General features: G+C 40.3%; 1 protein-coding gene across 1 annotated transcript in view; it reads left to right on the forward strand.

Annotated features, from left to right (window-relative positions):
• FAM171A1 (family with sequence similarity 171 member A1) overlaps nucleotides 1–26186 on the forward strand; it is an 87525-nt gene that overhangs the window by 22684 nt on the left and 38655 nt on the right. The window lies entirely within an intron of this gene.

The following is a 26186-nucleotide window of genomic DNA, read 5'->3' on the forward strand; positions in this document are numbered from 1 at the left end:
ATCAAAGAATGTTTTGTTTTTACATTTGGCTTTGTTGTTATTAGGTTGTTAGTTGAAAACCCATCAAAGGGAAGTGGCAATAGAAGTTAATACCACGCACAGGTTCTTTATCTGATGTGTGGCCTTGTCCTGTGCCTTGCTGCTCCACTGTGGTACATATTATACCACTATGGCTTAACTGGCAAGCTGATCTTTTTCTGGCTAGTTTTCTTAAGTATTTTCCTAGATTTTTCTTTTGTCAGGGTAGAGGGAAGGAGGTGGCACAGGGGAATGGAATTGAGGTTTTTTTCTGGTTTAATTTTCCCCTCTCTTTATCCTTTACTTAAGAATTTTGTTGGACCTCAACAGACCATACTATGCCATCCCATGGCTGTTCTGCCTGTCTGCAAGATATGTAGATTCTAAACCTAGTTCAGTCTGAACTGAGCAATTTTTTGCCTGAAAAACACCCCCCAGTAAGTGGATAGGGGAATCATTTCCTGATTATCTAAATAAGTCCCTTGTGGGAAGTTCCTTGGTAACCATGAAACATCTTAAAGTCTATGCCTTGTGAGCAACTATTCTCACCTGACAAAATGCAAAACTAAGGAAAATTATTATAGTGGTGCTTCAGCAAATGTAAAAATTGGGGTGCAATTCCACAGTTTTTGTCCCCAACCACTCATCTGCCTTTAGCAGCATTTTGCTGTACTAGGACCATCACAGCCTGTTAGTGATGCCCACCATCACAACATGTCAGTGACTCGGTTTGGGTAAAAAGAAGAAATTACCCTTCTTAACTAAGTTTTTTAGCTAAAGTCTGTTAACCACCATATATATATATATGTGTGTGTGCAGCTGTACCCAGTGTGAGTCTCTTCTGGAATGACATCTGAAGAGTGTCTCTTCTTGCACCCACTGGAAAATTTTCATCTCCATTAGTTCTTTTGAAATTACTTTATCAAATATAAGTGCTTGACAGACGGAGCCCCATCTGTCATTTTACCATTATCTTTGTATTCTAAATTTGCTCTCAGTTGTAGTGCTTGTGAGATTACTTTGACATTGTTCTTAATTGTTCCTTGGACTGCTTGCAGAGTTATAACCTTGAACAGTGAATTAACTCTTGGACAAATGCATGGTGTGTTACATGATTTTATCTAAGACAATACACTTTGCCCTTTACACTATCCTTTATTCTTTTACTTCCATATATGTATGTTGTGTAATTTTTTTTTCCTAATTAGACTGACTTTGTCACTTTCTTGCCAGTCCACAGTATCGAGCCAATGCCAAAGGCAAATACCATGTTAGATACAGTAGTGGCCTGATCTGGTGTGCCAAATCCTATTTTCATTCTTTTATATTTTTTAAATATATCTGTTAAAGTCTGATTAACTTAATCCAAACCACAGTAAAATATTGCTAGTTTATAATAATTGTGTATTTTGAGACTGAGTGTAGATTAGGCTGTGTCTAAAAGTATAAAGGCTGTATGGCCTTTGAGAATGTCAATATAATGGTTTTATCAGATGAATAGGTTTAATTATTTCAGTAGTCACACTAGTAAATTGCAGAACCCAGCAAAAGATAATGCAGTTTATAGGATCACTGGTTTGAGTTCTTGTATACATCATTCAGGACACTCTGATCTGTAAAGTAAAATTGCAGCTGCCATTAAAAAACCCACCCAAGCTGCCTGAAGGCACATTTTAGTGGTTCAGCCTCATTTCCCAGCTTTGATACTTGGTTTTAGTCAAAACACTGACTGAGTTCTGTCACAGAGGATCTATCAGGTGCACTGTACCTACCCTCTGGCTCTGGATAACCTTAAATATGTGTGTCTAAAACCCATCTCAAACACACAAACAGAAATCAATGGGTTAGTCAATTCTCTGCCCCGCTTGTTGTCTGTTAAAGGACACTGTACCCTGTGTTGTAGTAGGGGAATAATTGGGATGTGTTTGGTTTTTTGAGTCTCATTTTTCAAAAAGTTCACTCACTAGTGGAGTTGGTAGACTTTTAATATTTTGCATCATTTTTGTTGATATCTTAACAAATATAAAATGAGTGGTCGGTTGAGAGACTCTCTGGTTTTAAGTGATTAGTTGAGGAGGTTGATGGTAATTCATGCTCTATTGTAGATTTTGCCTTTGCTGTCAAGATGTAACTTAACCATGCTTGACAGTGGCTTACGTTGAACTTGATTTAAGACACTCCCAGAACTATCTGGGGCAGAATCTTCTGATTAGATAGTTTTCTTATCTTGAGAAAAAGCACTTTTCAAAATTCTTATGGCTCAAGAGGCTACAGCCTTCTTCTGTCTTAGTGGAACTGTGATGTCTGGTTGTCTTTTTATACCAGCAAATGTGTTCATTTTGTGTTCTTTCCAACCTGCTGCAGATATATTCACTGGCAAGGTAATTAGCTTGGATTTTGGAAAAGTAGATGTTTAAAGACAATAAAGCAACTGTCATGACTTATCACAGAGATGTAAATCTATAGAGTGGACACATGAGGACTATGGGTAAAATCAGCACCAGGGAAGCAGCAATTTGAGTAAAATCAAAGAAGAACTTGACTTTTTGCTGCTTTTTAATTTAAATGATATTGCTAAGATGTAGGGAGTCAAAAAGCTGTTAATTAGGCATAAGAAGAGAGAGGAAAAATATCTTTCTCTTGGGAAAAAAATGCAGTAGCTTTAGACCAAGTTGGAATCTCATCTGGTACTTTCTGAAGGTCATCATGCATCAGTATTTATAGCAGGTTTCCCTCCATTCCTCCCCTACACATGCATATGCTCATGCTTCTCCTCTTAGCAACAAGCCAAGGCTCGGAGAACGTAATAACTGGGATTCCTGAATCCGGGATGGAGACCTTTCCCTGTAGTGTTACTTCCTGTAAAGTTGAAGAATTGTTACACAGGATCATGAGGCTACTAAAAATATAAATGTCTTTACTTCAAGTACCCATAAGTGTTAACATCTTAAAGGAGGTTTTCCCTTCCTGTCTAGTATAGTGATATTCCAGTAGCACTGCTGAAGTTACAGAGCAAGGGAGGTACTGAATGGACAAATCTGCAGACCCTCCAGATCTTTCTTCCCTTAGAAAAAAGGACCCTCCCTTAATGGTTAATTTCTTTAATGTTATCCTTTCTGTGGGGTGTGTTGCCTAATCCAGAGTCCCAGAATGGGTGACATCTGTGTGCTGTTGCTGAAGGAGCTCAGAACATTTCTGCTACAGCTGAATATGAAGTTCTGTCCATTACATGTTGGCTTATAATGCCAAATAGGTTAGTACTTACCAGAAATTAGTGTCTTGAAGAAAAAATGTTATTTTAAAAAATGGGACAGTAGTCAAATTACACTTTCAATTCTGTGTGCTTTGCTCCCATATGATAATTGCATCAGTGCTCTTTTCAGTGGTGTGTGCCAGAGGAGCTTTCTGTCCTCAGAAGAAAACTGTGTATGTTTGTTCCTTTTGTCCTCTTCCAGGGCAGAAAGGCAGATGAGGGTAAGGTTTGGGAGCTGCTGTCTTTTTGTATGTTGGATACTCAGGAAAAAACATTCCTTCCAATAAATATTCGTGCAATTAATTGAGGACATTTCCTGAAGATTTAAATTTGCTCTTTTTTCACTCATGCAGCTTTTCCCCCTCTGTTTTCCATTAGTAGGTTGTCTAAAGTCATGTGTACTGTGTATTTCATAAATGCAAACTAAGATAGGTAGTAAGCCTTTTCTGCATTCATTGAGGAGATCTAATTGAAGGCATGCATCAAATGAGTTCCCTAAATATTTACCAAAATTAGGGATTACTAAAATTTTGATCATTTACTGCAGTGCTTAAATTGACTAAGAACCTTAAGGACGCACAAATTATGGTAGTCATCTAAACCAATTTAAGTTGGCTAAAAGTGAAAGATTATAGGTAATATTGGAAGAGATACAATGGAGCAATGTGGGTTTGTTTGATTTATATTATTCTTGACAGGTAAGTGATACTGCTTTTGCAACTTGCTATCTTGTATCATGTTGACTTGAGAGCAACCACGTATTTCTTTTACTTGAAAGTAAACATTTCATTGCTCTTTAAGTCCTGTTTGTCTAAAGCATGCTTTTAATGAGCATGGGCATTTAGCTGTAACAGATTGAAAACAGGAGGACTCTCACAGTAGAAGAATTTGTACATTGAAAGCTTGCCCACTACTGTCCTTTGTTTATGACGTTGTGGTAAATTAATGCACTGTTACAGCTCTGGCTTCTGCTTGTGGTTGGGCTTTTTTGGTTGTTGTTTGGGAGGGAGATTGGCTGTAACTCAGATGATATATCCTTTATATTCATATATAGGAACTGTTAAGTAAGATACTTTCACCTTCAGGTAGCACTTAATGTGCATGTTAAATGTTAAAGGAAATCGAGCTGCAAACTGTCATTAGAAGGCATCAGGAATAAAAGCACTCAAAGGAGAAATGGAAATCCAGTTGATTTTAAAAAGTGGCTTGATGAGGATGTCCTCTGTTAAGTATGGAGAAAAAATAGATTGCTTTTTATATTAGTTTGCAGCCTGCTGTAGTGTCTGTCTTTTCCACAGAGCTCTTTTGCTGTGTTTTCTTAAAGTACATGTTTCAGCAAGCTCTCTCTTCCACCATGGTTTAGAATAGCTTACTGCAGCCCAATTGGAATGAGGTGTGTTTCTTGCTATATAAAATTGTACAATATCCACTCTACTTTCTTTTTAAACACAGTGAACAATGGGCAAAAACCCCCATAGAGGTGCAAGACATGGGACATCTCAACTAAAATCTCAACCCTCATCATTTTTAGGTGTAATTAAAAGGTGAGGTGAGCATATCAAATGCAGGAGTCTTGATTTTTTTGGAAGTTTTTATTGTTACCAGTGTGTTTGTGGATTGATTTCATGGAGATTCCAGGAAATCTGGAATTGAATTTAAAAACTATAATAATGCTTATTTTTATTGCCTAGATAACTTTCCTAGAAAACTAAGGAGTTTATGCATTTTTCTCACTTTCATTGTGGTATCAACATTGATTGCAGGCTGATTAACTACATTTTTAGCAGCTTTGTAGTGTTCAGAAAGCAAAGGGAGATAATACCACTGAGGTTTAAGGACTGCTTTGTGAAATTGCTCTAAACTGACAAATAATGATTTGTTGTCTTTGACATCTGTTAAATAAATTAATACAGCTGAACTTAATTAACTAAAGGAAATGCTGCTCCATCAGTCTCCTTTTCCCTTTGCTTTCCAAGTACTCCCTGGAGAAACAGTTTGACCATAAACTTTTTCCAATTGCCTTATGATTTTTTAACATAAATCTTTATATATGAAATGTTTTTTCCATCTCAGTTTTAAGCTAGTATGGGTGTATAACTTGCTTGCAAATAGAAGTACCATAAAAAGCATACTGTATTCCTCATTGTCACTGGAGAAATATTGACCTTCCCTGCATTGTTGGATTTGAGTGCTTCTGGCAACATGAAACAGATTATATAAAATCCCTCATTATGTCTCTCAGTGCAGCATTTTTACACTCTTGGAGTTTGGTCTGATAATTGCAGCACTTTAGAAAATGCAGCACCATAAAGAAAAGAAGTCAAAGATGAAAGATCTGAAAAGCAAGTCAGATGTCAGGGAGTAGCAGTCCTGCATGGGGCAGTCCTGCTGCTTTCTTGTGGTGATGAAACCTCCAGGTGCTCTCAGGAGTTCCAGTCATGGGGACTGACCCCGGTGGGCCCGGAGGTCACCAAAGACCATTGTGGTACAGTTGTCCTGCTCCCAGCACTGTCTGACAGCCACCAGGATGTGGTGTCTGGTTGGCCAGGGGCAAGGGAGAATCTCCACAGAGCTCTGCTTCTGCCTCTGTCACTGTAAGATTTTGCATCAAGGTAATTTTTTATCAGTGGGCATGCTTTGCCTAGATGGTGATTCCAGCAGCCACACCACATGACTGTATCTCTTCTGAGATTACATACTTCAATTCTTAAACATATTGTGTTCATATGGTGATAAATAAATATTCCTTCCTGGTTTTGAGCTACAGCTGAAATCTTCTAGTCCTCAAAATATCAGGTACAGTAAGTTTTTGCTTGCCACTTAGAATTAAACAATGACCAAATTGAATGGTGCTGAAATAAAGTTTGTCTACAACTTTATTTATTTATTTATTTGTGATTAAGGCCTTTCTGATTGGATTCTTAGCTTGGTATTAATACCATATGGTGGATTATTCCAGCCCTGAAGCAAAGTCCATGTGAAGTGAAAACTCTGATTTCTTGATTTAGCTGCAAGGAGGTTTAGTCCTCACTCTCTTTTATGCCTCTGAACCAGTACTTCTATTAAAGAGGGAATGCATAAGAAGTGTAATGCATAAAACCCACAAAGTTTTGTGGGAAAATACCCAAGTAAGAGAATAAATACACTGAGGCAGTGAAATTAAGTGATACTCTGATTTTCATATGTTTCAGTTCTAGCTTGGCTGAAAGAAATTAGAACCTTCCCATTTGACTGTTTCCTTTTCAATAAATGTCTCATCTTAAACATTCTTTCCTTCTCCTGTATGAAAATACAATTTTAAGATAGGCTACGTGGTAGCATCAATAATAGATGCAAATAATACAAAGGTGTGTAATAATAAAATGTGTTGGATTCCTGTGGTGGCCAAGTTATGCTCTGTCTGTAGCACAGAGCATGACAGAAGCAGTGGGCTTTTAGTGGGTGTCCTGCTGTTACCTTGACCTCCCTAGGAGAACAGGAGGGAAACTGCTACTTTTAAAACACCACCCACAGATTGAACTTTCTACATTACATAATTTCAGCAACCTATTATCTGTTTCAGTACCTGTCGGGGTATTGACTGTTAACGTTTGTAATGCAAAATGAAAAACTGTATCATTATAGACTTGTCAGAAAGCTGCAAATCTACCTGAAGTTAAAAAAGCAAAGTGTAATTAGATGTCTCAGTGATCTGCACCGCCTTTATTTCTCCACTGTGTTTTTTTTCTGTGAAGTGAAAAGAGGCAGCAGCATCTTTGCAAAGCGAGCCCCAATCCCAATATCAGGCTTTGTTTTCCACTGAGATGCTGTGAAGGTTCGTACATCTTTGAGTCAGCCTAAGGCCAGGCTGAGAAAACAGTCATGTCCTCAAAGAACAAGAAAAGTCAGGAGTATTTTTATTGTCTGGTATTATCTGTGGGGGCAGGAGTGTGTGTGCATGTATTTGTTTGAAGACTGAGTGAGGGGAAGCGCCTCGAGTGCGATGAGTCCACAAGATGCTAAAAGAGCGGTTCTTGGTTCCTCATCTACTGCTGGATCTCTTGGTTTCAGTAACACAAGGAAATCTGTTTTCAGCACTCCCACATGATGGTTTCTGTGTTGCTGTGGTAGCAAAGCAGGGTGAAAGCTGACTTCTGAAACACAAGGGGTTCTGCAGTGAAAAAAACAAGGCAGCGATTAGTGCGTCACCAGATTCCTGCCTGTTCTCGCAAAGAGGTTTCATCGTCAGCCCACTCACCCCCTTGTGAGCCCTCTTGAGCTGCCTTTCAATAAAGAAGCATTGTGAACATACTTGCCAGGGAGTCAGTCTTCCCTTCAGCACAATGAAGAAATACTTCTATGTGGTCACCACACAGCTCACGAAATATCAACTTCTTATCAATCTGTTTTTAAAAAAACAACGCAAAAACCACCCCCCAAAAAAACAAACAAAAAAGAAGTTGATAGAAACATCAATTTCCTGTAGCATCTGTTGCACTCCCCTGGAGGGGAGCAATGCAGAAAAGAGGACTTTGGCTAGACATACTGCTTTTCCTTGGCATGAGGAGTGTTCAGAACTGAGAAACTTTGCCCATGTCTTACTATTGTCTATTCCTTCAAACTCCTGGAGTGCTTGTCATCCTTTCTTCCTTACAAAACTTTAGCCAGTCACCTTCCTACCTGCCTCTGTTTCAAAGTCTAGGCAGGATGCAGGCTGAAAATGGGAGAGGTCTGGTCACTTGGTGACCTTCACAGCCCATTTTACTACATTTAAACTATTATGAAAGTGGTGTTCTTGGAATCAAGTTTCATACACATCAGATGATTTAGGAATTTTTAATAACTACTTTTTAAAGATCAATTCTGTGAAGAAATTATTGTAGAATTTTTCACACCAGATATAAGAATAGTTCTAAATACCTGTTTTGTGTGGGTTTTGAAGTTCTTTGCTAAACTGCAAAAGAACAGCTTAAAAACAAAGGTTGACGAAATCTTCATATTGTGGTATATAAAACTTGATTAATTTCTGTTTATTAATAAGCTCTCCTCACCAATGGCACTTGTGAATCTCAAAAACCTGGTATAATAAAAGCCAAAATACTGCAAAGGAAGCTTACGAGTCTGTAGACGGTAGATGTGATACACAATGCTATTCACACTTCTTGTGCTGTTGGCCTTGGAAGTATTGTATATGTGCTTGAACCTTAAATTTTTGGTTTCTACGTGGTCATTTTATAGTCTGTCAGCTGGACATGAGTAGGGTATAGAACCAAACAGCTGCCTGGTAAACACTCTTTATTTTCTGTATAGTCTCTGGTACTTCAAAGTAACATTGTATTAGTGTTAAGCACTAACTATTTTCTTCCTGTACTAACCTTTGAACAATTTAGAATGTGTTTGTTAGATGTATAAAGGCAGAGCATTCAAAAATAGCCTAAATCTACACTTCAGATGTTGCTTGGCGTTTTCTCCAAGGTATGCTGATGTTACAGGAGCCTTTGGAATCATGGAGCTATATACAGGCTACTCAGAAAACTTTATTTTCTGGTATTGCTAAAGCTTGCAGTTTCTGAAGTAGCTGAACGTTCAAGTGAGAGTCCTACAGCTGTCCTTTGCAAAACCAGTGAGCATTCCAAATAAAACTATTGGAAAATTCTTGTCTAAAAGCTGGCAAATATTTTACTGTCCATCTGGAACATAATTAAACAGATTAAAAAATAATAAAAATAATCTGTAGACATTTAACTTCAAAGGAACCCACAAAGGTTTTTGTAGGCAAGGCAGGATATAAAAAGCATCTATATCACATATTGCATTTACAACATATATATTGCATATATATCACACATATTTCATTTAAGCATACTATTTACTAATTTTCCCTTTGGATATTTTTAGGCACTGCTTTGTATCTGATTGCTGACGTGTATAGATGTCCTCCACCACCGTTTATCTCTGCTGAGTGACAAATCTTTTCCATTTGCCTTTTTTTTTCCTCTTTTTTTCCCATAAAGCAATGTGCAGATCATCTTCTAGCACTTAGGCAGCTACTTAACCTGTGGTTTGCTGAAGTGTTTGCAAGAGCCAAGTGTTGCTAGTGTTAGATGCCTTTCTGCTTGCAGCTTGCTCTGGGTTTACCTTGCAAGTGTCCCAGATGCTGAGTGCTGTCACACAGGCTATGCCAAAGCTTCAGGGGCAGAAGGGGTTCACCATGTGCTTTGCAGTTCTGGCTGGGGTGGGACCCAGATGGGTTACAGCCATTTCAGAATTCATCTTGTGCAGAACAAGGTGCACAAGTCAGAGGGATGGCATCCTCCTAGGTGTCCTCCCAGCATGGGTCTGGGATCTGTTGGAGCAGTGGGTACAGTTCCCAGAGCCATGGTGTTTCCCTGGGTCCTGTGGTACAAGACTGGAGTTGCTGTTTTGCACAGCTCAGGTGGTTTCAGGGCATGCTGTTCAGTATTCCTTCCCCTGTCCCCAATACCCTGCTGCTGGTTTTGATGCTTGCAGGGTGTGAAGTCAGTGCTGCTGTGAGTCACTGTGTGCCTCTGAGGGGATGGGTGTCATAGTCCTGCAAGCCCTGAACAGCATCACAGCACAATGTGTGCGTAGGCAAGTGTTTGCATCTCAGCTTGTCTTGACTGCTGTGACAGGAGAAGGCAGAGCCTGTGATTCTTTGCTCTCCCCTCCCCTCCTCAGTTCCTTGCCAGCTGGCTGACAGCCCTGGGGTGGTGGGCTGGGGGTGGTGTCTGTGGGAGGGAAGAGGCAGAAGTGACCCATATGCTGGTGCTGGAGTGGAGCTGCCCTGGTTCTGTCACCTGGCTCCATGACAGCTGTGTGCAGCCCTTGCACTGAAGTCTCTTGGCACACAGCACTCATGTACTTACTCTGCAAATCAAAGGGAGGGGCTTGAAATACTCAACTTCTCTTCCCTCCCTTCCAACACCCCCATATCCAGAGGGAGATGATACTTCACATACACAAAGCCCACATGCATAGGAGGATCTTAAACCTGAACATCCAGCTGCTGTAATAAATAAAATGTAGCAAATGAGTGTAAAGAGAAAGGAGAAATGGGAGTCCAAAGGCCAGAGTATTCTGGCCCAAAGCAGATGTTGTCAGTATCTGGGGTGGATGTGCTGGAAGGGGAGTGAATCTTGGATGATGTCAATGAAGTGTGTAGCCCAAGGCCGGGGGATGGGAAGCTTCCCCAGCAGAGCTCCTGGCTGCTGGCAGGATCACAGCTGTGTGCTGCCCCTGCTGCCTTCCCCTCCAGCCCAGAGACCCTGGCACATCAGCAGAGTGGAGCGATGGCTGTTTCAGAGAGCAGGGCCTGTGGCATCATGTAGGTGTTGGTCTTTTACTGCTGCACCAAGGAAAAGCTTTCTCTGGATCTTGCTTTTCTGAACACATCAGGGTCACTTCTGAGGCCGGTCCAAGTAAGAGCAAATAGCAAGAGTCAGTCAAGAGCTGACAGGAATTACTGTGATAAGGACTTTAAAAGGAAGGAGAGTCTGGTGTTCAGGGAGAAAAACCCATTAATGGGATTTTTTCTAAACTTCAGGAACATGGAGGGACAACGTCTGTGGACCTGTAACTTTTGTGTAAGCGTCTCTCCTCACTCTAGTTTCCCTGATGCAGTGAATGGAGACTGTTCCCCTCTTTGCCTGTCCTCCTGTCCCCTCCCATTTTACCCAGGCTGGCAGATGTGCCAGGTAACCAGGCAGGCTCTCAGCTTTGTACCTCTGGTGTCCATTTACTGCTCCTGCCAGCTCAGCCCAAAGGCCTTTCCTTCCCCAAGGATACATTCACTCATCTTTTTTTATCTAATAGAAAGTCCCCCTCAACATGAAACATTTTGTTGATTCTCTGCAAGCTAAAAAACTGCTAGAATAAATGTATTTGTAGGCTTTCATTAAACTCATCAAAAGTTGGATGCTGCCCTCTCTTCATTATGTTTTCTCTCTGTTATTGTGCTACTTTTCTTTCTCTGAGTTCAGAGCTCCTTTTCCTAAATAGAGTCTGTGACTGTTTCCTAAGAGCCCTAAACCAAGAAGTAGCCCCACTGCCATCTTAATAGACTTCCTTTATTTTTCACCAGTATTTATTGACCTTTTTGCTTTTATGGATCCTATTTTAAATATATTTTAAAATCCAGTAACAATAAAAATGGCAGTATAACTCTGGCAAGCCTCATGACTTGCTCTTTTCCAGGTGCCATTTGTGACTCTTGATGTAATCTGTAGGTTCAAGGGCCTTGTGTGTAGCCTGGAAAAAGCTGCCAAGGTGGGGGGAAAACCAAAACAGACTGGCAGGTGATTGCTTGCTTCAAAAGGGAGTAGGTCAAGTCCCATCTGTTACTGTTGCAATTGAGTCATGGGCAAGAGCAATTGGGGCTGCCCACAGAAAATGGCAGCAAGATGTTGCCTTTGTGTGAGTGGGCTGGAACCTGCATCCTCACCCTGGAGGCTGGAGCTCCAGGACTCACCAAGGGGCCTTCTGCCCGCTCTGACCTTCATGATCATATCACGTTTCAGATTTTCAGTGTAATTTGCTGCATGCTTTAGGGCTTCTTGTAACTCTGGGTTTGATTGATTTGGCAAAAAGGTTTGGTAACTTCACAACTGAGCTGTTACAGTTGCTGAAATCAGTGTTCCTGCTGTCACTGCAAATGATCTGAAAAGGATGCATATTTTCAGGGGGACACTTTTGGGGAGCAATGTAGCAAGGGTTGTAATGAAGCTGTTGAGAAATGAAACTTGTATTTGAAAAAGTAATTTTAAATTCTCTGTACATTTTGTAAAATGAGCTTCCGAAGCCTGTTTTCCTCTGCATGTTGACACAGTCTGATGTGAAACTTGGAAAGGTTTGTCCTAAACTGTTGTAGAGAGAGCCAAAGTAAAGTACGTGTGTTTTGTTGTTTTGCTTTTTAAACTCTGGCAGGTATGCTACTTAAATATATTTGCTATCACTGCTACTTAAATAAAATGAAGTTTAAACAAGACATATTGTTCCAGTGTAAATCAATTTATTTGAAGTTATTACAGTTAATTGCATTTAGCACAGCTTTCTCTGTTTTTCTTTTCAAAGAAACATGAGTGATGGAGTGAGTGAGTGATGGAGTCTTGGAACATGAGGACAGCAGGATGAAGGTAGCTAAATATGAAGTGAGGCGTTTCACAAGCAGTTCTGAAAATGAATGGCTGAGGGTCTAAATGTATCATCTTAACCAAGTTATTTCAGCAGTAAGTCATCAAGCCAGAGAGGTGGCGGATTTTAAGCCAAGTGAGTGTTCAGCACAAGAGCAGAAAATAGCCCAGACCAGGATTCCTGGGGGAGACCCTCAGGCTTGAGCACATTCTTATGCTGTTCCAGGGACCCAGGCTGGGAAGATGCTGTGCAGTGGCTTTGCCTGACAGAGAGGATTCCTGGCTTGGAGTGCAGCTGCCTTTCACAGACCCTTTCTGCACCTGATATAGCCTGAGCAGCAGAAACAGGAGAGCTGCCAAGGTGAAGGCCACATCTGCACTGTCCAGGCTTTGTTACTGGTAACATAACAGGCAGTTCCCAGGACATTTTGCCAGGAAACCCCTCTGATTTGTGGAAGAGGATAGGCATGGTGCAAAAGTAGCTTATGGCCTGCAGAGCCATCTGCTTCTACCACTCTCTATGCTGACAGCAAGTTTAGCACTGCATCCCTAAGTGGATCATGAAATCTCACCCGTTCTGCTTCACAGTTACCTATTTGATTTTCTAAAAGTCCTTTCTACCAAGGGAATTGGAGCAGTGGTTCTCAAAAACACTTTGGCTGAGAGTCATAGTTAAAAAGAGATTTTAAGAAATTCCACCCACTTCACTGCAGTTTTAGCATGGCAGTAACAAAAATGAGTTTCTAATCCAAACTCCAAGGTAGGCAGCAGTGCTTTATATGTAGAACACTCATTGAAATGAATATGAAATGTATTTTGCCTGGCTTTGGTATTGCAGCTAACATAAGAATTATCATGTTTTAAAGGAGTAGCTGTACACTATGAGTTGCTTTACTTAGCTCACCTGTTATCTTGCTGTTATGTGCTGTTTGAGACCCAGGCATTTTGGGCTCCATGTGAATATAACTACAAAATAATTCCAGCCTAATTTTAATATTCATTTAATGGCTAGAAAGATGAAGTGCAAATATTAATTAGCTGGTAATAATTCCTACTTGCTTCAATTTTTCTTTATTTAGCAACTCAAATAGGAGTATTTGAATGGTCCAAAACTGAAGTTAAAATCCTTCTTGTTCACCTTGAACATCTTAGCATAACCCACCATTTCTGAGAAAAACTTGAGTCTGCAGATAAGCTGTTTAAAATTGGCATTTAAGGCAATTGCATTTTAAATTATTTTGTTTCTCACATATTGCATCCACATGTGTGTGGGTACAGGACATTAATGTGTCTGTAGAATTTTATTATAACTAAATAGAACTGTCTCTGTCTTGCTGTGGTATTTGTTGCTGATCCTGTACTAGTGCAGTGGGCCCAAAGTCCTTTAGTCTTTATAAACATGTAAGGCAACAGAACTGGTCATTGTCATCCTTGCAGCAGAGCCCTGGTTTCTTCAGGATGGGTGCTGTGGGGTTTCCTACCCTCTGCACCTCCTGTGCTCTTTAAAGGGTGCCCACTGTGCCTGGCCAGCTGATGGCTGGAGGTCTCCCTTGTGCTCTTAGGGTAGCACAAGGCTGGCTGGGAATTCAGGCTGCCTTTGAGCAGTAATAGCAATCTACTGTCCTTTTTCCCCTTCCCTTCAGTCATTTTGCAACCTCAAGAGAATAACTGACTACTTTTGTTGTTAGACCTGTTGTTGAAATAAATAAATCAGCCTTCCTGTATAACTGTGTGCTGTGAGTGTATATACATACACACATCCTTTGAGTTATGTGGGCTGGGTTTTTATTTTCAGAGTCTTAGTGTGAAGAGGGGCAAAAAAATTAAAGAGCAATTTTGATTTAGAACATATGCTCAGTGAAGCAGGAAGAATACCTTACTTTTGTATTGTGGAAAGTTAATTTCCCAAATCTCAGGACATGTTGGAATTATGTGAACTTTAAAATTAAATTTATAGTGATTTAGAGAAGTGAATGTCAAAATAAGACATAACTTGAAGAGACACTGAATATGTTGCTAAAAATTGGTATTTATAGATTTCCTACAGCTGTTAAATTTGAGAAGGAAAGATGAGGAATCTGTGTCTCTATTTTACATGTTCACTAGAAGGTTAGCACTATGCTTTTACTCACTGGAATTGTATTTATGGCTAAGTATGGTAGAATATGTTTTAAATTTATTGGATGAGTTCCTTTAAAGTAGTGATTAACTGTTGAATACTGGAATTTTTCTTAGCAGCTCCTTTGTAAATGTGAGAACAGAATAAATTGCAGATTAACAAAGAGGACATATCCCTACATGAAATACATGTTTTCTTAATTTCAAGAAAGTATCTGTAAATTTGGTTTTTGAGTGGGTTTCAGGGAAGTGATAATAACTGGTACTGTCAAGGAACCTTCTGAGTCGATGCTGTCATTTTTAGTGTGATTAGATGTACCTTGTGTTTTCAGTTTAACTTAGCATACATGTGTATGTGCATAACATACATCCAGCTTTTATCTGCTAATTATAGAATCTGTAAGGTTGGAAAAGTCTTCTAAGATCATCTAGTCCAATCATTAACCAAGCACTGTCATGTTCATCAGAAAACCATGTTCTCAAGTGCTAGCTCTGTATTCATTCTGGGCACAACATACAGTAGAGCATATTTTACTCTTTTACAAGTTGATTATTGGTCTTGTATATCTCCTTTTTCATTTGCATCCCAGCAAATTTCTCAGCACATCCTGGTAATGCAGTGTCTCTGTATAAGTGTAGCATCTCTATGATTTGGGTATTTAGAAAGGGCTTCCTTCCTGCTTCCTCTAAGCATTGTTTGCACACAGTAGATCACTTTCCAGACATACAGCTGTTTGTTTAAACCAATATAATAATAGTTTATAATGCTTGCTTAATGCATAGACTAAGTAGCCTACAAAATATTCATGTTGCTGTCTGTGCCAAGGAAGCGGAGCATACCACTGGAATGTTTTCAGTTCTAAATATCTGCTTGTCAGTGGGAAAGTGGCCGTATTTGTCCAGCTGAAGACACCAGCAGCCCTGTGTGATGGTGTTACTCCTAAGTAGATGTGTGTTTTGTAACACAAGTATAAGAAACAGACGAGGTAAAATGAAAGAATTTGAGAGATTCTTTGCTGAGGGAAAGAGCTTGAGAAGAGTGCTGTTTACAGCTATAAATATCTGGAATGGGCTTATGCCAGAGTAAAAGCAATAAGTCTTTTATATTGTCAAATGGACAAGCTAGTAAATAATTTCAGCATTTGCCAGAATCTTACATGCTCTGACTGGGCTCTTTTTGGTAGGCCATAAGTGTAATATAAAGTTTATTTATTTGAAGATACATTTAACATTATGTGGTATTTTTTGATTTAGCAGAATGATAAAAAATATACCAAAATCACAATGCCCATGTAATTTATACTTTGTTAATATGAAGTACATTAACAACAATAATAATTCAGTTGCTACACTAATACGTGGTAAATGTTCTTGGTCTCTGTAATAAGCTCACCATCATGATGCTGGCCATCACCAGCTGCTGAGAAGGAAACAGCCCACAACTATCTCTGATTTTATTTTTTTATGTTGCTAATTGTTCAATTCTTACACTCTTTGCTGGTCTGAGCCATGTATTTATGCTTTCCCTGTGCTAGTTTGGGAGACATTCTCAATTTTTTAATGAACTTGGAGATATTTGATCCATTCAGCAGTGGTGTAGTCACTTGATTCACTCAAATGACATAGCTGTTCATCTAACACAAAGGCCACCCTCGGGTGCCATTTGTGTTGAGACACAGTCAGCCCTGTTTGCAGCAGCTGTGGTCAGTCCCAGCCTGCATTATTGCCTGAGCTTCAGGGCACACAGCCCTTGCCCATCTCCCAGCCTTCCTCTGCCATTTATTGGCCAGTCACAGCATTTTACATCAAGATTGATCTATAAATAGAACAGATAATTCAGTGATCTGTTTGATCAGCTGTGATTCACTGGTTTTTAGCATTTTGATTTGTGAACCCCAGGAGTCCTTCAGCAGAGTGTTGTCCCTTTCATACACCCCCTTAGATAGGCAGTTATATATACTACCTAAACAAACAGGCTATCTCAAGTTACTTTCACCCATTGCCAAAGCCTGGTTTGTGTGGATCTCCAAACCTTCATTTCTAGCTACAGTGGTAACCATGTATTTATGATAAGCAGCTCTGGAAATCAGAGCTGCCAGGAGACCAAGAAATATGGAGGTATTCTCCAGTGCTCTTCCCATCTTGGAAGGCAAAAGAAGGTGTGTGAGCAGCATGTCAAACCCTCATTGTCATATTGTGGTTTTTATATACAGTGAGTCTAAGAAAGATGAATGTTGCCAGTGTAGCTGCACCTTTCCATTATGATTGTGAATTTGTGGAAGAGCCAATAACTTCTGATCTACATAATTGACTTCCAGCGTAGGGGAATAGAAAGTAATTTTTCAAAATTCACAGTTTCAATCTGATTAGAATTATTTTTCTCATGAAATCATAATGGCCCTTAAAAATAATCCCCTGCCAAGAATTTAGATCACCCTGGCTATTACAGTAATTTAAACTGACGTAGGTTTTGGTTGCTGAGTCAGTTATGTATGCTCTGCATATATATGCAGTCATCATAGCTGAAGTATAGGCAGTACAGCAGCCTGGTTCAAAAATATTAATTGAAAAATTAATTGACTTGGATCAGAAGGCTTCTTCTATGTGCCTGAGATTGGATCAAGGAGAAAACAAAGTGTAGTGATGAATGGCCATGTATTAAGGTGGGGTTGCTTTACAGTGTTAGGATAAAGGGAACTGTAACAGGTCCTATTTTATTTAAAGTTTTTCTTGATTATCTAGAAGAAGACCTAGATCACAGGTTAATTAAATGTTTAAGTTATTCTAAATGAGAAAATAGAAATATTATTTTGAACAGAAAATTCTCAAAAGCTTGGAAATAATTAATTTTGGAGGATAGGAAAATTTCAATATAGGCAAGTTGGGTGGCATTTAATGCTGGTGCTATTGTGACAGAAGTCACAGGAAGTGCCATGTAGAGATGTTAATAAAAGGAAGCTTTTTAGGGTTGGGAGGAAACAACAGTAACCTCCTCCATCCACCCAGTTGCAAATACCAACTGACTGTAGAGGTTTTTGGGTGTTCAAGAGCTGTTGTAAACACTCTGTCAGGCCTGTGCAAAAGTCCATACTGCTTCATACCAGCCCTTTCCTGGCATTGTTTAAAGCATCCTGTAGTTACAGTGCCAGGAGATTTTACTGCTGTGGTGCCAGTATGCAGCAGTAGAGTTTGGGAAGTTACTGGAGAATCAGTATGGGATTTGGAATTAATGCAGAATAAAGATTTGCTATAACTGTACATGCCAAATATTGACCTTAAGCTTGCCTAGGTCAGGAGATGAGCAGGTACCCTTCCAAAGGGGGGCAGCAGAGCTGACTGAAATGCCTGTGAACCAGCAGGGGTGGTCCCAGATCCTTTCTTTTCCTCCGCCAGTGTTTGCCTTGGCCACCACTCTCCACCCCCACACCTGCCTGTTCTGCTGATTTTGGCACGTGGGGCTGCTTTGCTTCAGCAGTTCAGCCTGATAACCTGGCATTGAGCCACTGGGTTTGTTAGGCTGGTGCACTGCTGGGTTAGTAAATGCAGCCAAAGCTGCAGCAGCTCCAAGGAGAAGCGGGGTAGCCCAAGAGAAGGAGCAAGAGTCCACAGCCAGGCCAAAGAGGTGGGGAGGGAAGGGATGCTCCTGGTTTTCCTGTGGAGTAGCTGAACAATAGAGTAGTGCTGCACTCCTCATGACTCTGCAGAGCTCTCTGCTGAGGCTGGCTGGGCTGGAGGATTGAGATGGTTACCATGTGCAGCTTCATCTACAATTTCATTTTCCTGTGTGCCAGCTGGGGATAACCTCTTCAAGGAATGAAGTGATTATAAATCGACTGTCGAGTTATTTGAAGGAAGGATATATGCAAGTGCCTGGGTAAAGCTTCAGCACAATAGTTCACCTCTCTCTGTGCATGAGCTTACATCAGTGGATTACTGAGATGAAAGTGGAAGTTTGCACTGCAGGCTGCAATGGGAATGTAGAGAGGCCCTTGAGATGAGTTTGTTTGAATTGTTACAGTGGTTTGTTTAAAAACAAACAACCCAAGTAAAAATAGCCTCTTCCAAAGTGATATCTAGCTTTGCTTTCACAACAGGCTTTGAAAATTAGAGATTAAACCTAAGATTAAAGCTGCTTGAAAATTAGGGGAAAACAAGTTCATGTCTCCCCACTGCCCCATTGAACATACATTGGATTGCTTGAACATAGAATATATCTGCTTTAAACTGCTGTCATCAGATGCATACTTTTATTAATAGATTTAGGATAAAGCTGTTCTGCGAAAATGTAACACATGCCTTTGTGGCTCAGCAAATGCAAGCTTTCCCTTTCTGCCCTCCCCCAAACTAGACTGATGGTGCAGTAGGTGTAAAGTTAAAACCCCAAGTGGCTGAGCTCAGTGTGGTGTTATCCTCAGAGCCTCAGAGCTGATGTCACAAAATCAGCTGGGGTCTTGAGTCAGGGGAGAACTCTAATGCTGAGCAACTGGAAAATATCAGTGTACTAACTTCTCATTTCATATTGATCCCCAAACAGTTTCAAAGGACTCTATTACAAAAAAAAAAAAAAAAAAAAAAAAAAAAAAAAAAAAAAAAGAGGGGTTTAAGTAGGGATTACTTTTTCCTGTCTTGTAAAGAATACATTATGCGTGTGGCAAACTAGAGCTTTGAAACTCAACTTCCATCTGCCCTCCATGACAGTATTTTATTTAATTCCAGGTCTAAGAGACAAGGTTTGGAAATGAAATTAGTTTGTGTCATGCACAGTTCCTGTAGAGATCAAAGGCAGACCTGTTAATGCAACTATTGCTATTCATGAGTTTCATAGCCGTGTGAGTTTCAAGTTAATTATAAATGCTTGTTTAATCACTTAACAATAGGGTATCGGAGTCTCATCTGGGCATTATGCATATGGCTCCCACTTTTTTAATTAAAGCAAATTCCTACCTTTTTTCCCAAGAAATTAATTTTGGTGGTAATGCTCTAGGCTCTAGCAGGTCAGACTATGCAAATCTTCTTTTACATGTTGGACTGTTGCATGATGGATGTCTTTATTTTGTTATCCTGTAACTGCCCCTCCCTCCCCTTTGAATACAGGGGTTGTAGAGCAGCCTGGTTTTCATTGTACGTGGCATAAATTGCTCTAGTTCATACAGTAGAATTCTTTTTGTGACATTTTACTAAAAATTGTGTGCATTATCCCTAGGACATAATGCATTGTGAGATTAATGTATTTATCATTTTAGTTTATGATCACTTTGTTTAATGGGTTTTAAACCTGAAGAGGTAAGTAGGGCACCTGTCTGACCTTCATATCACAGACAATTGTGCTGTATTTGAAAACTGAGGATTAAGACTAATTATTTTAGTTAAGATAAACGATTTAAATCCCCTGGAAATTAAATTCTTGTGCACTAGGGGAACCAGCCACAGTGCCAGCAATGCCTGAGGCACTTGGAGCAGCAAGGATTGTTAGATGAGAAATGCAGATGAATCAACTTGAGCTGCAGAGAATGGTGGAAAAGCCTCAAGTGCTACCCAGGTGTAGCTTCCTCCCCAATCCTGGATCCTGATTGTCCTCAGAGATGAGGTGAGCAGAATGCTCTGATCAGGACCAGTGTGGGGGCTTCTTTATGTTAGCCGAGTGTAATGTGCAGTTCTCATTGCACTCTGCTGTTTCTGAGGAAGAGCAAGAGAGAGGAATAACAGAAAAACTCAGAAATCCGTCAGTTGTGCATTTGAGGAAGAAAGTTCCTTCTTGGCTTCTGAGGTGTGGGGTTAATTACAGACATCACACTGCAAGTATCCAGTGTGTGGAGAACCCTACTGATAGTCATTCCCTGGACCTCTAAAGTACAAAGTGTTCAGCAAATTCAGATTGCAGTGCTAAAAAGCACCACAACCAACCACTTGGGCTGGCTTCATGAGTGTTCTAGAATCAAACATGAATTCTCTTAACTTTTAACATTGATTGTAAGTCTTAATTAAACACCTAGGACTAAAATTACAGCTGTTAACCCAATTTTTTTCTCACAGCCTGAGTCTACTATCCAGTAAGCTGTTCTTTTGTTGCCAAGAAATGACACCTGAATTTGCTTAGGTTCAGTGTACAGCTGTTGGCTGTCTCTGTCAGCAAGACTAAAGGTCCTCAGCTGACTTGATCTTCTGCAGTTTCATTGTTATGCATGGTGATCCAGCCTTCTCTTGCAGGAAGAGTAGGTCATGCTCCTCAGATGGCCAGTCCCAAGGCTGCTTCACTGTCCCCTGGGTTTTTATGTGCCTCTTCTCTGAACCCCTCTGCTTTCTAAATCCCTTCTGAATCTGGGTCTGAGAACCAAGATTTGTTTTGTAGTCTTACTGGATTTCTGACTAGTGTAGTAAGGAACTTTTTTCTTGGTGCCAGGGACTGCAGCAGCCTTGGTCTCATTCTCCAGTCACTGAACAGGCACTGAGCAGACCCTCCTGTGTCCCATCCTCTGCATGGTTGGGTTCCCTGGGACACTCAGCCCAGCTGAAACCTGACCTGTGGTGGAGGGGAGAGCTGTGTAGCACTATTGATGTTCCTGTAATGAGGGCCAGAGCCAGTTCTGAGTAGAGGATGTCATCATCTTCACTCCAAATCTTGTTCAAGCACGTGTAGTTTGCTATTTGAGAGGCTACTTGAGAACTTACTTTAGCTGACAACATCAGTGAAGATCAGAATCTATTTACTTCTTGAGGGATGTTACATTCATGTTTCCTTTTCTTCATACAAACTTACTCTGCTGCTGTTTTGAAGTGTGATTGTCAGTAGAGCCTTCTTGATGTAGCCCATTAGGAAGATACAATATGTAAATGCTAGAGTTGGCATCTGTGGCTAAAGCACAGGGAACACTCCTTTTCTAGGAAAATGTTTTCCCTTAGATAAATGAAAATCCTATTGTTTGGCTGAGGATTGACCTCACACATGGGCAAAAGGTTAAGAGACAGAAAGGCTTATCCATTTGGCACGTAGGATTCAAAGCCAGGCATGTTGCCAGTAAGCTCAATCAGAGCAGAGGACACAATTTTACATAAAATTCATAATGGCTTTTTTTAAATAAGCAGGAAGCTTTCTTTTTCTAATCAAAACCTAGATCATTTAAATATCTCTTTCTTTGGTAATATCCAGACATTGTCCATGGATAAGGGACCCCCAAAGGAAAAGCTAAGTGATCACAGCTGCCTGTGTCAGCCTGCTCCCAAAAGAGATCATCTGGCCAGCACACGTCAGTGGGAGTCTGCCTGACAGAGGGGTGTGTGCACAGAAACCAAATTGCAGGCTTGGGATCTATATAGGATTGTGATCTTTGATTTTCAATCTGTGTCATAACTTTTCTCTGTTTATTCCAATATGTGGAATCTGACAGTTTGCCTTTGCTCAGGTCACTCAGGATTTTATTTTCTGTGTTATGTTACTGACTTGAAGAGAAAAAAAAAAAAACAACCAAACCCAACAAACAAACAAAGCCCCAAACCACCTAAAACCAGTGCTTGTCACTTTTCAAGAGTTTAGTTACAGAAGACAGCAGTGATGACAGCCATTCCCAAAAAGGAAATCATTCCCAAACTGAGAGTTCACAGCAATGTAAAGAGCAGTTGTGAGTATAAGAAGGGGTTACAAGTGAAGAAATGTTTTTTTTAAGGTTAATTGTATTTCAGGAGAGGCAGTAGGGTTCATAGAGCAGATGGCACAGGAAGGATTGCTCAGAGAAAGTTTAAACTTAGTAAAATCTCAAAAATCAGATTAAGAAGACAGATGGGATTCTGGATTGGAATGCTACCATTTAGGGATTTTTTTTGGTCTTTTTTTTCACTTTCCCAAATTATAACCTTGAAAATGCTGGAGTTTTTAATACAGCTTACAATAAATTTAGTACTACGAAACTGGGAGGGTGCTGCACTTCAGCAGCTGTTTTCACAATAACTAGTGGTTTTGGTTTGCACTCATTTGAAGAATAAGTAGGAGGTTTAGTGTTTAAAAGAAGACAAAGGACTGTAAGAGAAGAGATTTACACTAGACTTGCTTGAGCATACCTATACATCAGCCTTGATATTTTTGTGGAATTTACCCCTGCATTTGCTGGTTTTATTTTCTCTTTTCATACTTACATTCTTTTCCCACTTAGCTTTAGGATTCTTGAAGCAGAGTTGAAGGGTTGCACTATTTAACATCTGCAAGTGGGCCATTCCTACCTGCACTTATAGACAGGGAGACACAGCTTTTTTTGCCCTTACGGAAAGGGTGTTTTTACCTGTGGTTTATCTCCTGGAAATGACAGTTATCCTAAGTGGTTCTTGTTTTGGACTTGAATCTTTTCTCAAAGAATATAATGGCAGGACACACACGAGTGGTGCAGACAAGTGACTCTGGCTCTGTGCCTGTGCCCACCAGTGCTAGCAGCCAACAGGGAGGTACATGCCAGAGAGATGAGGTCTGAAAGAGACACGTTCACACCACAGCAGCCAGGAGCCAGGTGCATCAGACAGGGCTATGGCTCAAGCATAGCCTGTCCTGACTGTGGTTGGCTTGTCTGGGGAAGTGAGAGAGACCACAGCTGCCGTGGGTCTGTCACCTCAGCCATCTCTGCTTTGCTCTTAAATGAGGAAGCCTCAGCACTCTTCACCTTTATGTCCCATTCCTCCTGGACCTCACTAGAAGCACAGAAAAAAATTCCTCCAGAACTCAGCAAACACTTCTACTGTACATACAATAGTCTGAGAATGAAGCAGGCTTGGCTTCCCTCATCTTTTGCAGTGCTTTCAGTTCCCTGCCTTCGTCTGCAACTGTGCCTCTTCTCTGAGTTCATGTGTCTTTAATTCTGTGTGAGGTCTTTGCTGTTGTAGGCTGCAGAACTCAGGAATAAGGTACCTGCTTTATACCCTCTGTTTGCTAAGAGTTCCAGCTAAAAAGTTTGCCAGATATTTTAAATACTCTATTCCTTAGTTTAAAGTCTTCTAAACTGCTTCTAATTGATTTCATCCAGTATACCTACTCTTTCAATCTAAGACTTCCCTATTAATTAGAGATCAGCCTGATCTTGGGTCACTTGTCCTTACTCTGCTGTCTTAGTTCCCGTCTCCAGTTCCCCTGATCCTCAAGAAGTGCCTGAATATATTCTAGCAATTCTGAAACTTACTGTCTCTTTTTATAGGTTGTTCTCATCACGTCACTGTTTGAGAGGATGTTTTCTACAACAATTTCTTTCCAGTTTTAAGCTTTTAATCATTCAGTTGCTGTGGAAATTACAGTGATAACGTAGCTTTAGTGTTCGTGACTTCACTGCAGCATTAGATAAGAAAAAGGAGCTGTCATGTGGGAGAAGGCTCTGAATTAAGCAAGTTGTACACATTTCACATGTTTGTCAGGGAAGATAACACATGAAAAGGAATTAGGATTGTTCAGGCTGCTAGGGTTTTCTCTATCTGCTCAGGAGAAAACATGTTAAATATCAAAAAGGAGAAAAAAAGCCCAGTGTCTGATCTAGGGACTGTGTGGTTTGGAACAGCAGTTCCAGTCTGCTGCCTTTCAGGACATCAGTATTCTGTCTTGGGTGATTGCCTTTGTCATTTCTGTTCAGAAGAAGGATTTTGGAAGCCCCTGTCCTTCCTTATCAGAAAGAGAGAGGGATGCAGAAAGAGAGAAGTATGCAGACAGAAGCCCATACATAGCTATGGAGTGGGAGATAAAGACATTTCCTATTGGAGATACTCATGGCTAGTTCTGTGATTTGGGAAGAGAAAGATGGATTTGTGAATACAGGAAATCTTTTTTTTTCTTGTGATCAATTTTAGTAGTAGTCTCTCTTGTAGAATTTTGAATGTATATACGGAATTAAATTGATATGATCCTTCTATTGTTTTCTTACCCTCTTCCTTAATTAGTATTTAATATTCCAGAGCTCCCTGGTTCCTTATATGTGGTTGTTTTTAGAGAAGGCTGAACTACCATGTTACTGAAATTGCTAACAGTGATGTCCAGCTTGTCCTGTTCTCTTGCTTTTTCTTTAATGCACCACCCATTGAGGTTATTCTTAACCTCATCCATTCTTGCATTCTTTGCTAGGAAATTCAAAATAGGAAATGCTAAGAGTGCAGCTATCTGGCTTTGGATCTAAGCATGTCCCTCCACTTTGAAAATTAAAACTTACACTGTTTGTTGTCCTCATGTTTGTAAATACATGAATATATATTTTTCCTTCATTGATTAATGTGGCTGCCTTTCACATACACAAGATTTCACAAGTTGCTTGGTAGTCAAGGCAAGGTTTCTAAGGAGGCACTCTGTACTGGACACCAGAGTATGTGGACACTGCTTTTCAATGCACATTGCTTCCTTTGACTACTAAATGCAAAACTGGGAAGAAGTCCAGAATCTTTAATAGCTGGAATATATTTCATGCTGATCCCATCTAAATTGGCATCCTCCATTGCCAAGTTCTAAAGCAATGGCTGCGATGATGATGAATTTCTCTAATGGGGTTTTTGTTCAGGGCTGCTTGATATTGGTCTTTTTAGTACTATAGGATTCAGAGAGAAGGTCTCTGCCTATGAAAGGGCCCAAGATATTGGTCTTTCTGGCTGAAATGCCCTTAGAGCAGATGTGCTGATACTTTTGTATTAGGTCCTCATGTCCTTTTAAACTTTTAGGTTGTTACAGTGTGTTTCTCCCCATACTGGGTTGTGTCATCTCACTATTGAAACTCACCACAAGGACTTAGTTAAATTCTGTGTTTTCTTCTTGGTGTCATGTCTGGTTGACTCAGGGCTTTAACCAAAATAAGTTCTTATAAGGCATTTGTAATAGAACAGAACTGTGCCACCAGTACTGTTCTGTAGAAATCAGTGTAATGTTTTTGAATGTATATGAACAGGAAGTCATGCCCTCTTTCCTGGGCATCCCATGCAGAAACATTTTCACATGGAGTGGGAGGAGAGGATCTTGCTTGTGAGAGGCTGAAGCTTCCTGACACAAAAAGGGAGTTTGCAAAATACCATCTACTATGTTAGGGAACGGAGTAAGCTGAGGTAGGGAACTTCGTGTAAGAACAACAGAATCTCCGGATATTGGGATGGGAATGAGAGAAAGGGGAGAGTTGGAGAGAAAAGAGAGAGGGATATAAAAGTTCATATAAAAGGAAGAGGCAACTGGAAGTGAAAAGAACCCAAGGAATGTCTTGGTGGAAGCATTGCTGTCTTGGACCCAGCATTGCTGGGTCTTTTAAACACAGCATTGGATTTAAGTCATGGTTATTGCAGAAAGGCAACAGCTGCTGCTTTAGTGCATGAGGCAATTGAACTATTGTAGGCACAGAAAAATAATCATAGATACAGAAGAATGCCTTCCAGAGGGACTGTCTTGCACAAGCCACTCCATTTTATGTAACAAAAGCCTGGTGACACAATGCATGGTTTAGTCATAGGAGTGCCCAGAGTGGACAAATATTGTACATCTGGAAACATTTAAACTAGTAATTATTTTCTGGAAAAATGGCAAATTACTCAAGAAAAATATAGTCCATTGTGTTGGCTTCGGCCTGTATATCTGCAGGATGTATGATTCTCCTGACTGCCTAATCATCACTTTGCTTCTCACCATTACTGTGTGGGGACAGGTGATACAGTAGTGTCATGGCTGCTGCCGTCACTGCCAG

Source organism: Melospiza georgiana, chromosome 1, assembly GCF_028018845.1.
Source record: "Melospiza georgiana isolate bMelGeo1 chromosome 1, bMelGeo1.pri, whole genome shotgun sequence".
Lineage (NCBI taxonomy): Eukaryota > Metazoa > Chordata > Aves > Passeriformes > Passerellidae > Melospiza > Melospiza georgiana.